The sequence below is a fragment of the Globicephala melas genome, chromosome 15 (genome assembly GCF_963455315.2).
Source record: "Globicephala melas chromosome 15, mGloMel1.2, whole genome shotgun sequence".
NCBI lineage: Eukaryota > Metazoa > Chordata > Mammalia > Artiodactyla > Delphinidae > Globicephala > Globicephala melas.
In genome coordinates, this window is record NC_083328.1 from 71,885,713 (window position 1) to 71,899,332 (window position 13,620).

The 13,620-nt window shown below is 51.0% G+C and overlaps 1 protein-coding gene and 1 long non-coding RNA gene across 5 annotated transcripts in view; one reads left to right on the forward strand and one right to left on the reverse strand.

Moving 5' to 3' along the window:
* CTSA (cathepsin A) overlaps nucleotides 1–13,620 on the forward strand; it is a 34,466-nt gene that overhangs the window by 20,308 nt on the left and 538 nt on the right. For all 4 annotated transcript variants that reach the window (XM_030848714.3, XM_070043542.1, XM_070043541.1 and 1 more), the window contains exons 17-18: nucleotides 11,198–11,398; nucleotides 11,704–11,880. The gene's annotated coding sequence lies outside the window, so the exon portion shown is untranslated. The remainder of the gene's footprint in view (nucleotides 1–11,197; nucleotides 11,399–11,703; nucleotides 11,881–13,620) is intronic.
* LOC132593436 (uncharacterized) lies at nucleotides 1,373–3,439 on the reverse strand. Its single transcript, XR_009558939.1, has 3 exons — nucleotides 3,366–3,439; nucleotides 2,449–2,606; nucleotides 1,373–2,135 (listed from the first exon to the last, which is right to left on the reverse strand). It is a non-coding gene; the product is annotated as an uncharacterized lncRNA (long non-coding RNA).

The following is a 13,620-nucleotide window of genomic DNA, read 5'->3' on the forward strand; positions in this document are numbered from 1 at the left end:
TTCCCTGAGTCCTCACCGCTTGGCCTGAAAGATGGAGCGATCAGAATCCCCAAATCCCTTTCCACTTTCACTCCTGGATATGAGAAGATAAGAGAAGCCTTCTCAGCCCTCAAAGTGACAGGAAAGAAATGATTTTCTAGCCTTTATTTTGCACCCAGCACAGTGATAGTGCAAAAAACCAGAATAGCAAAGCTGTTAAGTACTGTGGATCCAGGCAGACCTGGTTCAAATCCTGCTTCTGCCATTTTCTAAAGCAGAGGTCAGCAAGCTTTTCCTGTAAAGGGTGAGATAGTACATATTTTAGGCTTTGCAGGCCCTTTAATCTCTGTCACAGCTCCACTCCACTACTGTAGCATGAAAGAAGCCATAAACAATACTATAAGAAAGAGTATAGTTTGCCTATCCCTGTTCTAGAATAAATTAAAATAAATTAAAAAGTAAGTCTCTCTATGAGCCTCAGTTTCCACATCTGTAATGGGATGATCTAATACCTGCCTCCCTCCCTGGGTGGCAGACTTTGATGTCACAAAGTATAAAGTGCTGAATCTAGTACTTGGCACACCAAAGGGCTCAATAAATGTCTCTGGTTATTAGTATCAAGCAGTTGTTTGACAAACAAAAAGTGCTTTGCAAATAGGAACTCACCGAAACCTCAAAACATCCTGCAAAATAGGTACGTCATCATCCCCACTTTACAGATGTGGAAACTGAAGTCCAGAGAGGTGAAGTAATTAGCTCAAGTCAGTCTGGCTCCAGGGCCCACGCTCTTCACCACTTCAGTCTATCGTCTTTCTTTCTTTTTTTTTTTTTTTGCGATACGCGGGCCTCTCACTGTTGTGGGCTCTCCCGTTGCGGAGCACAGGCTCCGGACGCGCAGGCTCAGCGGCCATGGCTCACGGGCCCAGCCGCTCCGCGGCATGTGGGATCTTCCCGGACCGGGGCACGAACCCGCGTCCCCTGCATCGGCAGGCGGACTCTCAACCACTGCGCCACCAGGGAAGCCCTGTCGTCTTTCTTTTTGAATGATCCCATTTAATCCTCACAGCCATCCCTCGAGGTAGCTAGTATTGTCCCTGTTTTGCACATTGAGATACTGAGGTACAGCAGGAGGAAGTAACTGGTCCCAGTAAATAAACACAGGCTCTACTGACCACAGTTTACCAAGTTGGATTTCTACCCAAGAAGTCAGCACTCGGATAGCCCAGCTCCCCGCTCCCTCTCCCTTTCTCCAGCTGTGTTTTCTTTGGACACTTGCATGGCTTGGAGAAGCTGCGTCAGCCCATCTCTCCTTCTGACCACTTCCCCACCCCCAAGGCCCACCCAAGCTACCCCTCAGGAAATGATCCCCCTCCCTCTCACTCTGCCTGAGCCCACGAGCCCCGCAGCCTGTGTGCGCGCTGCTCAGCGTGGGTGTGCCTGGGAACGTGTGATGGGGGCCCAATTGGAATGAGGGGGGGGTGCATTGTGGGGGGAGCATATGTCAGATTGGGAGACCCTGATTACGTCTCTGCAAGCCACCTGTTTCCAGAACGCAGCTGGACAGAACTGCCCCCATGGAAACCAGACGTTTACCAAATGGACAGAGAGAAATAATGGACCAGGGCTTCCTGGGTTCAGCCAGGGTGGAGCTGTTGACTGCCTTTCTGTGACTTCTAAAACTTGGAGACCTGGTCTTTTGGTTTCTCCTTTTCTTTCCCATTTCCTCCTTTTTCAGGGGAAGGAGCTGGCCATTTGGGCCTCGAAGGCCCTTCCAGGTTTGAAACTCAAGAATTCTAACGCTTCTTGTGGGGTGCTGCTTCCCCAGCTCCTGGGTCCTTTGCACCCCATCCCCAGTACCTTTCCAGCTCAGCTCTGATGTTGACCTCGGGCAGCTCACTTATTCTCTCTGATTTCTTCTTCGTTTTCTTCATGCTGCACCTTCCTTTCAGTTTCTATGCTTCTTGCAGCCTGTGAACTGACTCTGAGTCACGGGGGCCTCTCTCTCCATGGTCCTCTAAGCCTCGTGCTCCGGCTCGCATTAGTCACTCGGCATGGGCTTCTCACCCTCTCGGCGATCTGAGGACATGCTGGAGGATCCACAGCAGTGCTATCTAGATGTTTGGAGTTCATAAGCCAGTAATAAAATTTCGTAGTACCTGAAGGGAGGGGACAAAAAGATGTGGTGACTTGTCCTTTTGCTAATAAGGATGGGCCACCTCTTCGGCCTAAGCTTGTCTCTGTTTTTGCAGGGACTTCCTAAAGGTTGCAAGAAGCATCCTGAACATTACAGCATCTTGAATTTTTCCGAGATGCTCTAATACTACAGTCTCAGGGGCCCAACATACACAGGCTTTGATGTAACAAGGATGGCCAACTCCCCAGCTTTGAATCATGAGGACATTGCAGTCCCCCCACCCCCCAGCCTCCCTCCTCTTCCACCGAGCTAGATCTCTATTTTAGCCTCCCCACCTCTCGTCCTAATTCTGCTCCTCTCCCAGCGTTCTCCATCTCAGGGCATGACACCATCCTTCACCAAGATGCTCAAGTCAGAAATGTAGGCATTGGGAATTCAATGGTCCAGTGGTTAGGATTCCACACTTCCACTGCCAGGAGCCTGGGTTCTATCCCTGGTCAGGGCGCAGCCAAAAGAAAAAACAACAAAAAAACAGGCGTCATCCTTGCCTCCTTTTTTTCCCCTCCTACCTCATGTCAGCAAATGCTGGTGTCTCTAACTTCAAAAGGTGTCCCACATCTAAACACATCTCTCCATTTGCACCAACACCAGTCCAAGGTGTTTTCCTCTTTTCTCTGGACAACTCACCTCATCTCCCCACCTCCCTATTGCTCCTATAGGTCTAGTTTCCCTGCACCAACCAAAGTGATCTTTAAAAAGTAGAAGTCGGGGCTTCCCTGGTGGCTTAGTGGTTAAGAGTCCGCCTGCCAATGCAGGGGACACGGGTTCGAGCCCTGGTCCAGGAAGATCCCACATGCTGCAGAGCAGCTAAGCCCGTGCACCACAACTACTGAGCCTGCGCTCTAGAGCCCGCGAGCCACAACTACTGAGCCCGCGTGCCACAACTACTGAAGCCCGCGTGCCTAGAGCCGGTGCTCCGCAACAAGAGAAGCCACCGCAATGAGAAGCTCATGCACCACAGCGAAGGGTAGCCCCCGCTCGCTGCAACTAGAGAAAGCCTGTGCGCAGCAATGAAGACCAGTGCAGCCAAAAAATAATAAATTAATTAATTAAAAAAAAAAAGTAGAAATCCATAGCGTGTTACTACCCTGCTCAAACCCCTCCTCCATTCTCTCCCCATCGCATGCAAAATAAAACTCGGACTCTGGCCATGACCCCCCAAAAAACCCTAGGTGATCTAGCTCTTGCCTACCTTCCTCTCCAACTCCACCTTCTACCACTGTTTGGAACACACCAAATCCACTCAGTCTCAAGCTTTCCACAGACTCTTCCGTCTGCCGGAAACATCTTTGCACACAGACCTTTGCATGACTAGCTTCCTTCACTGACTCAGATCTCTACTCAAATGCCACCCCCACTGAGAGGCCCCCTCCGCATCATTACCTGTCCTTCTGTTTAATTCTTTATTGTCTGTTTCTTCCAGGAGACTGTCAGCTCCATGGGGGTAGGAGCCTGACACTTATTCATAGCTGTATCCCTAGTGCCCAGGGTCTGGTACCTGGACAGTGGGTGGTTATTATCATCTGCAGACCCTCCAAAAGGAGGAGGTTTTATCACCGACTGTGTGGCCCTGGCCTAGCTCTCCCCTGAGCCTCCAAGCTCCCTGTGCTTCCTCCTGGCACCGCCAGCCTCCTTGCATTTCCCCGGGGTTATCTGGAGCTGGTCTGCGGCCAGAAATGTCATAACTTTCCTAATCTCTTGAGAGGCCTGAACAATCCCTAAAGTCGTGGGAGGTGACCCATTCGGATCTCATCTGGCTGCGCAGAAATCAGGACCCCTGGACCCAACCCGCTCCCAGGCCCCTTCACCTCACATTCCAACAACCCATCTACTCTGGGACTGCGCGTGCCTTCTTGAGAGGTTTCTTGTTTCTCATCCCCAAGCCCCTATATTTCTTGGTGTGGGAGAGGCCGCTGGCCAGCTTGAGCTCCCTCTCGGTGAAGTCGGACAGAACTTCAGGCCGAAAATTAGATCACTGGCTCTCAACCCATCTGCACATTAGTAGCTTTTCAAGTAGGGAGGTTTCTGCTTCGTTTTGTTATGTTTTGAATACATATGCCTGGGCCGCAACCCACAAGATTCTGATTTAACTGGTCTGGGACGGAGCCAGGGCATCCATGGGTGTTTTTTTGTTTTTGTTTTTTATTAAAGAGGCGGATTTTGTTTTAAATTATTTATTTATGGCTGCGTTGGGTCTTCGTTGCTGGGTGGGCTTTCTCTAGTTGTGGCGAGCGGGGGCTACCCTTCGTTGCAGTGCGCGGGCTTCTCATTGTGGTGGCTTCTCTTGTTGCGGAGCATGGGCTCTAGGCATCCGGGCTTCAGTAGTTGTGGCACACGGGCTCAGTGGTTGTGGCGCATGGGCTTAGTTGCTCCACGGCATGTGGGATCTTCCCAGAGCAGGGCTCGAACCCGTGTCCCCTACATTGGCAGGTGGATTCTTAACCACAGCGCCACCAGGGAAGTCCCCGTGGGTGTTCTCAAGAAGTTCCTCAGCAGGGACTTCCCTGGCGGAGAGTGGTTAGGACTCCTTGCTTTCACTGCAGGGGACACGGGTTCGATCCCTGGTCGGGGAACTAAGATCCCGCAAGCCGCGTGGCGTGGCCAAAAAAAAAATAATAGTAATAATAAATTTTAAAAAATAGTTCCTCAGCATGATATAATATAAAAGACTGACAATAATAAGTATTGGCGAGGACGTGGAGACATCAGAGCCCTCATACTTTGCTGCTGGGGATATAAAATGGTGCAGCTGCTTTGGAAAACATCTGGCAGTTTCTTAGAAAGTTAAACATAAATGTACTATATATACAACAATTCCACTTCTAGGCGTTCACTCAACAGAAAGGAAAACATATGTTCACACAACACCTGTACATGAATGTTCACAGAAGCACAATTCATAATAGCTAAAAAGTGGAAACAATCCAAATGTCCATCAGCTGGTGAACAAATAAACAAAATATGGTCTATCTGTACAAGGGAATACTGTTCAGAAACAAAAAAGAATGAGCTACTGATAAATGCTAAAACCTGGATGAATCTCAAAAATACTGTTCAGAAACAAAAAAGAATGAGCTACTGATAAATGCTAAAACCTGGATGAATCTCAAAAATACTGTTCAGAAACAAAAAAGAATGAGCTACTGATAAATGCTAAAACCTGGATGAATCTCAAAAATATTCTGCAAAGTGAAAGAACCAAGACATAAAAGCTACAGTTTGTATGATTTTTTTTTTTTTTTTGCCGTGCCGCACAGCTATGCAGGATGCGGGATCTTAGTTCCCTGACCAGGGAACCCGGGTCGCCTGCAGTGAAAGCGCAGAGTCCCAACCACTGGACCACCAGGGAAGTCCCTGTATGATTCCATTGATATGAAAGGTCCAGAAAAAGTCAAATCTATGGAGGCAGAGAGCAGATTAGTGGTTACCTGGGACTGGGGCGTGGAAAGAGGGGTTGACTGCAAACAGGAACAAGAGATCTTTTAGCAGGAGATGTTCTGAGTTGTGATGGTTGCACAATTGTGTAAATTTACCAAAAACCACCGAATTGCTATTTGAAACAAATAAATCTCATGGTATTTAAATTATACCCAAATAAAGGGTTGAGATCTCTGGGTTAGAAGCCAAGTGTTCTAGAAACCCCTCAGCTGGGGTTTCCGTTGGTGTCCTCCTCCCTCTCTAGGTCACTGTTTCCTCTGATCTCAGACTTTCAGGAAGTTGCCAGCTGACACCCTGGCTTCTTTTTTGGAGAAGTCTGGGATTTAATTCTGCAGACTCAGCTCGTATGGGTGTAAACATCCTGGCTCTTGGCCAGGCTGCCCGAAGTAGAAAAATGGGCATCGGAGGGAGTGGGTGGGAGGGTGGAGGAGACCACCACTGGTGCCCCCCACCCCATCCTGAGATGACTGAAACACCACCTGGGGATGCTGGGCCCTAACCCAGAACAGGGACTGGATGTGGGTTCCCAGGCAGCGCTCAGACCGATTAGTTCTGCAAACATAACACACGTTTTCACACCTCCAGGCCTTGGCCATACCCTTCCCCCTTCCTTGCCCACCTGGAAAATCCTATTCTTCCAGCAAAATTCACCTCACTGTTAGCTCTTCTGAAGCCTTCTCCTTTGCACACCTACTCCCCTGGTCGTCCCAGTAGAGCCTTTATCTCCCTGTAGCAGACGGTGTATTTATGTGTCTGCCTCCCCACTCCTCCGCGGGCTCCCTGAAGATGAAGAGCCTGTCTCAAGGTTCTGGGGCAGGCCTCAACACATATCGGGTAGTGAAGACATGGAAGGGGGCCTCATGCCACATCAGACACTCTCTGGGCCATGGAGACCAGAGGAGGCGCCCCATTGCCCTCATCTATTCTTGGCTTAACTGGCTTCTCTCATCTGGTCCCAGAACGGCCAGAGAGCCACTCCCTGTGGAAACCACAGCTTGGGTGGCAGCCTGCTTCCAAAGCTTTCCTAGGGCCAGGCCCACTCGCCTTGGAAACTGCCTTAGTGATACTTCAACTGCAGAACAGGGTCTTGGGGCAGCTCAGGCTTGGCCTTGGTGGGGAGGAAAGCAACCTGGAACAGGGTCATGTTGGAGCCTCCCTTCCCCAACTGCCAGGACCTCAGGGCTTAAAATGTGTGGTTCTCTCTCAGCAGCTTCTTGCCGTAGTGCGAAAGAACAGGGAGGTGAAGGTATGTGGCACCCTGAGCCTGTAAGTTTATGTTTCCGCTTTAACATGGAGATGGCTTTGTCCTGATTTGAGGCCAGGGTCCTCAGAGGCCCTGATAACAGGCTCCCGCTGATGCCAGAAACTCGGCCTCTGTGCACCAGTGCCCAGTTGAATCTCGGAGACAGAGTTTGGGGTGAAGTAGAAAAGAATAGCTTTATTGCTTTGCCAGGCAAAGGGGGAAACAGTGGGCTCATGCCCCTCAAAACTGTGTGTCCCGGGCTTCCCTGGTGGCACAGTGGTTGAGAGTCTGCCTGCCGATGCAGGGGACGCGGGTTCGTGCCCCGGTCCGGGAAGATCTCACATGCCGCGGAGCGGCTGGGCCCATGAGCCATGGCCACTGAGCCTGTGCGTCTGGAGCCTGTGCTCCACAGCGGGAGAGGCCACAACAGTGAGAGGCCCGCGTGTGTCCCAACCTGGGAGGATTTGGTGAGGAGTTTTTTATAGCAATAGTTCAAAGGCGAGGTTGCTGATAAGGGTCAGGGTGCGCGCAGGGCCTGCGCTCCTTTAATCCGGCCTCAGGTGGTCTCCTCCTAATGAACTACTCTGGTTCCTTTAAACTGGAATGAAGAATGCTAACATCTTCCATTTGTTGGGGGTTTAGTTTTATAAAGACCTCAAAAATATTATGTGTATCCCTTGAGGTGGAACAAGGACCCTGCCCCAAGGCTGCACTATTGTTTCTTTCTTTTTCTTTTTTTTAATAAAAAAAAATTTTTTTAAAAAAACATGTAAAATCTTTTATGTTTTTATAAATTTATTTATTTAATTTATTTATTTTTGGCTGTGTTGGGTCTTTGTTGCTGTGCGCGGGCTTTCTCTAGTTGGGGCGAGTGGGGGCTACACTTCGTTGTGGTGCACGGGCTTCTCATTGCGGTGGCTTCTCTTGTTGTGGAGCACGGGCTCTAGGCGCGCGGGCTTCAGTTGTTGTGGCGCACGGGCTTAGTTGCTCCGCGGCATGTGGGATCTTCCCGGACCAGGGCTCGAACCTGTGTCCCCTGCATTGGCAGGCAGATTCTTAACCACGGCACCACCAGGGAAGCCTGATCACTATTGTTTCTTGACTGCTCCTCCCTTGCCTCTGCATCCCCTCTCTTTCCTAATTAGCACTGTTTGAAAAGCTTCTATGCTCAGGAGCCCCACAGGGTCCTGCTTGGTTTCACGTCCAGGACTGGCTATGTCTGGAGGAGCTCTGCTTACCATCTCTCCCAACCTAGATCTGCTGTCTAGTGAGGCTTCTACAGAAAAGTTGATGGACTGCTTGAAAGCCCCAGGATGTTTGGTTGACCTGCTCAAACCCATCTTGGGAGTACACGACCCCAGGCTGCTGGCAGGGACTCTGCCACATTGTGCAACTCATGTTTTTCTTGGTGTCCCAAAGGGTGCTGCCTTGGTGTTCCCACCACAGAAACCAGAGCCTGGAATAGAGATGGGGATACCTGAAAAAGTCACTAAGACTTCAACCCAGTGTGGTCTGTCTGTGGTCAACAAATATTTACGGAGGCTTGGGCACAGTGCTGGGTCTGGGGACTGCAGGGGTGACAAGCCCTGTCCCCGCCCTTAAGCAGTCCACAGCCTCGTGGACGGAGAAAATGGACAAACACTGAGCACAGGCCATTAGGGGAATACAGAAGAGGAGACCTGACCTAGCCTAGCCTGGATTCAGGCAAGTTCAGGGAAGGCTGCCTGGTGGAGGCAACATCTCAGTTAAGATGAAGGCTGAATTAGGCAAAGGGGGAGGAAAAGTGAGAGCAAAGAGCATGTGCAAAGGCCCAGGGTCAAGTGAGAATGCGGCACATTTAGGGAAATTATAAGGATCACTGGGACCAAATGAAAGAGAGATGGTTTGAAGGTCCGGATTGTGAATAACATGAGTGTATGTAAAGTGCTTGGTGCAGCCCCTAGCAAACGCCCTGCCATAGTAGCTCTCATAACTATAGTCTTGGAAGCCAAGGTAAGGTTTGGGACTTTACTGTGCAGTCAGTGGGGAGACATTCAAGGGTTTTAAGGCCAGGGTGACTTGGTCAGATTTGCAGTATGACCAGACTTAAAGAGATCCCCGTGACTGCATGGTGGATTATGGACCACGAGAGAAGCAGGGCTGGAGGATCAGAAGACCGGTTTGGAGACTGATTTCCAAACCAGTAGTAATTCAGAAAAGAGGTACAGGGTGGGGGCTTCTAATATCCCCCAACAGTGGAGTAGAGAAATATACATTGGAAGACAGGATACAGCAATGAAAATTAACTATGGCTACATGCAACAACTTAGATGGGTCTTACAAGTGCAATGTTGAGCAAAAGAAGGGAAACACATATAATTCCATTTATATAAAGTTTGAGGAGCAGGTGAAATGAAGGGATAGTCTTTAGGGATGCGTGCTTAGGCGGTAAAACTATAAAAGCATGGAAGTGATTATCGCAAAAGTAGTGGGAACAGTGATTACCCTGTGCTTCGCAATATCTTGACCTGAGTGACATTTACCACATTCACTCTGTGACAAATCATCTACCTTTCTGTTTTGTGTGCCTTCCTGCATGTGTACTATTTTAAAAAAATATTTATTTATTTATTTGGCTGTACCAGGTCTTAGTTGCGGCATGAGGGATCTAGTTCCCTGACCAGGGATTGAACCCCGGGCCCCCTGCATTGAGAGAAGCGCGGAGTCTTAACGACTGGACCACCAGGGAAGTCCCTATGTGTACTATTCTTCACAAGAAAAAGATTTTTAAAATAATGCTTGCTCTACGTAGTAGAGCTTGCTCTAAGTAGTAGAAATGATAGAGAGAAGGGATGAGGATATAATGGGAAGAACAAGTTTGGGGACGCAAAGAAAGTGAAGAGCAGTGTTTAACGCTCTGAAGTAGAGAAACCTACAAGACGTTGAAGTGGAAGTGTCCAGGACCACCATGTGAGCTCAGACAAGTCACTTGCCCCGAGTCCAGATTCCCTTCTCCACAAGAGAGAGAAGCAGTGTGGTTTTAGGGAATCAGCCTTAGGTTTTGATGTTAAAACCTGAGCTTAAAATCCCAGTTCTCTTATTTCATGGCTGTGAACCTGGACAATCATTTCACCCCTGCCCCCTCCCCCAGCTTCAGTTTCCTCATGTGTAGATTTGATCTAATCTTTTCTACTCTCAGGGTTCAGAGAGGACAGATTAGGATAGGCACTCGGGAAGTTTGATGCTTTGATAATAAGAGAATCTGAACAAGGAATGAAAAAATACTTTGAAAACATGAAGGCACGAACATGTAACCATCACTATATGATTTTTACACTCCAGTGTTAATAAGAACCAGCTAGTGAGCTTGTAAAACTGGGCATTCTGTAAGTCTAGAGTGACCATATAATTTATTGTCCAACCAGGGCCCTTTTGAGAAAGGAAGCCATTTTAATAATTATGCCAGGACAACAGACATAAATCAAGACTGTCCCAGGCAAAGCAGGACATGTGGTTCCCCTGTCTGAGGTGGGGACCCTGCATCTGATGGCCTGTCAAGCCTATCAGGTGAACTGTATGCACTGTGAGGGCAGGATCGCTGCACCTGCTGTGCCTACAAGGAGCTGGTTTATTTCCAGAGGTCTCAGATCTACATGGAGCAAGCCTCAAACCCCGTGAGGTGATAAGAGCTAACATCTGTGTCAGTTGCTGTGCTGAGTAGTTCCACAGGCAGCATCCCAGTTAATTCTCACCAAACCTTGATGAGGTAGGCAGCCTTATCCTCCATTAGAGGAAACTAAAGCGTAAAGCGGTTAAGCAACTCCTTCAAGGCCACGCATCTACATCTCGGGTGGAGGAGGAGTTTGAACCCAGTCAGACTGATGGGAACCCTAGTTCTTAATTACTGTTCACACTACTGCATCGGGTTTGCTGGCACTCCCCCAACCCCACCAAGCTGCTGGGACCAGGCACCACGGACAGGAGCGGAGGCCCGGCTGGGGTATCTGCAGCCTCAGGCTCTACGTGGGAAGCGCAAGTCGAACAGCAGGTGGCAAGCCTGTCTTCCTAAGCTATCACTGGGAGGTCGGCTTACTGGGGAGGCCAGAGGGAGGTGGAGCTAGTGAGTCGCCTGCTCACCTCTACCAAAGAATCCTGCAGGGAGCCAGGGACCTGGCGACTGCCATTCTCCTGCTGGGTTAACTTTTGTGGCCGGCCTGAGGTCTCAGGTTTTGCACTGCAACTAGCAACCACTGATATCAGTGTTGGAAAGCCCTCTGATGCATTTAGTTTATAATTTCCCAACTTTGCCAAAAGCCATCTTTATTATATGTCTCTCAGGGCTATTTTGAGTTTCTTCTACTCAGGGGCTCTTCGAACTTATGCAGCCTCATTGGGGGAGAAAGTTCGATGTGCATGCAGCCTGCATATAAGAAATGGCTGGAAAACATTCCGGACAATGGTCCAAAGACGACAAGCGACTGCCCGGAAGTGGCGGAGCCGCGCCGCAGGCAAGACCCAGGTCCTCTGTACGTCCAGAGATTACGTCACCAGGACTCCGCCCCCAGGTGGGCGTCTGGGCCTAGCCCCCGCAGGTTTCAAGCCCGCTCCGCGCCCCCTGGTGCGCACACTCAGCTCGACTGCCAGCGCACCGCCCACTCAGGTCCTGGGGCCCCAGCGGGTGTGCTTGCGGGGGAAACTGAGGCAGGGAGCGTGCTCGTGGGTTCATTCCTGCCTCAGTCCACACCCCAGGGCCCGCAAAGCTGCCTCCCGCTCCTCAGACCCGCATGAACAGCAGGGAAGGACGGCAGGAAGGGGAGGGGGCCCACAGCAAGCGAGGTCTGAAGAGTCGGCCTGTCCTGCCACACTCAAGATGGCGGCGCGGCAGCGGCGAGGTCCCTCAGAGGCGGTACCAGCGCATGCGCAGCGCGGAGTCCCGGCCCGGGACACAAGATGGCGGCAGCGGCGTTGGGGAGGGCGAGGCGGAGGCGGCAAAACGGGCGGTCGAGCAGAACGTGTAGTCGCGTCCCCTCGAGTCCGCTGCGGGCAGGTAAGAGCCCCAGGAAGCCATAGTCCCGCCGCGAGCCGCGCCAGGGTCCGGGGTCCGAAGCCAGGCGGCGGTGGCCCCCTCCGGCGCTTTCCGCTCGAGGCTACCGCTTGCCCCGTCTCTGCCGCCGCCGCCGCCATCTTAGGCCCACTGGGGGGCGGCCGGGCCGGTGACCTGGATGAGGGAGTTGGGTCCGGGGAGCGCGGGCGGACCGGTCTTTAGAGCCCCTCCGCCGCTGCCGCCGCCACCGCCTTTGTGTCGGTCTCCGACTCTGAGTCGCCTCAGCCCGGGGGCGGGAGCGCGCGGCGGGGCGGGGGGCGGAGCCCGGGAGATGGGCTGGCGCGCGCGCGCGCCAAACAGCCCGCCCCCGCTGGCGGGTAGGGGGAAGGTGCGCGCGCGGCGGGGGTTGGGCCCTCCCCTCCATCGCGCGCCCCCCCGCGCCTGCGCACTTTGGAAGCCCTTTGCTCCCTATTGGGCCGGAGTATTCTGATTGGTGCGTTACTGAAATGATCCCGCCCCGTCTTCCTCCAATCCTGGAGTCGGACTCTCTCTTCCTTGTGGTGTGTTCCTCGGGTTCCGCAGATACGCTTGTTTATCCTTAAGCTGTTGGGCCCTTGTCGAGCTGCGGTATGCGCGGGGGCCGGGAAGCCACAGGATAAATAAAAACTTTTCCTTAGTAATAGCAGTTATCTCTTACTTGCAGAGATAACTTGCACTTAGTACAGTGTGCTTAGCTCTACGCATCGAGACCGTAGAGGTTGAGTAATTCTGGTTCTAATTCGGAAAGTGGCAGAAGCTTCTGGAACCGGGGTCTGTGCAAACCCAGGGTTGATGCAGCACCGACCTGCTGCATCCAGATCACCTGGGAAATTAAAAAACTTTTTAATCATAAAAAAGTTGGTAAAGATTTGAAGTGGTGTAAAGTGAGATTAGTCACCCAGTCTCCCAATCCCACTCTTGAGCTGTGTTTAAAAGATACAGATTCTTGTGTATCTCCCCTCCCCATCTCTACGATGTGGAGTGAGCGACAGGAATCTGAGGGTTTTTTTTAACAAGTACCCTGGTGGTTCTGATGCACAGCTGGTTTTGGAGACACTGCAGAGTCCCCACTTGGCCTCACTAAGCTGTGCTGCTGGTCCCTCCTCTGCATAGTTCACCTGCTTGGTGCATCAGTATCACACAGTATTTCTTGGGGAAAATATTTCAGTGAAGGTGAACACGCTGTGTTATACAATGCATTGGCATGGATTATTATTATTTTTAAAATTAAAGACCTGATTCAAAGAAATGTGTTTTTCCCTCACTGTGGGTGGCTTGGGACCGTGCCCACTCCCAACCTGTGATACGTATGTTGTTCACTTTCGTCTTAGGGGTGCTGTGGTTGGCCAGACCAGCTACATAATTTGTGACATCAAATGTACAAATGAGAACACAGGCCCCTTGTTAAAAGTTTATGAAAGATGTGAAGACCGTGACAGCAGAGCATTAAACCAGTCTCAGGGCCCTTTTCAACTCAGGGTCCCGTGGGACGGTGCAGGCTGCAAGTCTGTGAGTGTGAACCTGTTGGTTGGGAAGCTTGAGAAGTACCGTTTTCATCCCCTGAATCCTCAGATCTCCCACAGAGTGTCCCGCCCTGTCCTGGGGGCTTCCGCCGTGCCCTGTGTCATTGCCCCTCTTGTTCTTGTCCCTGTTCTGCAGCATTTCACAGGTCTGTGACTCTCTTTTCTTCCCTTTGCTCTGCAG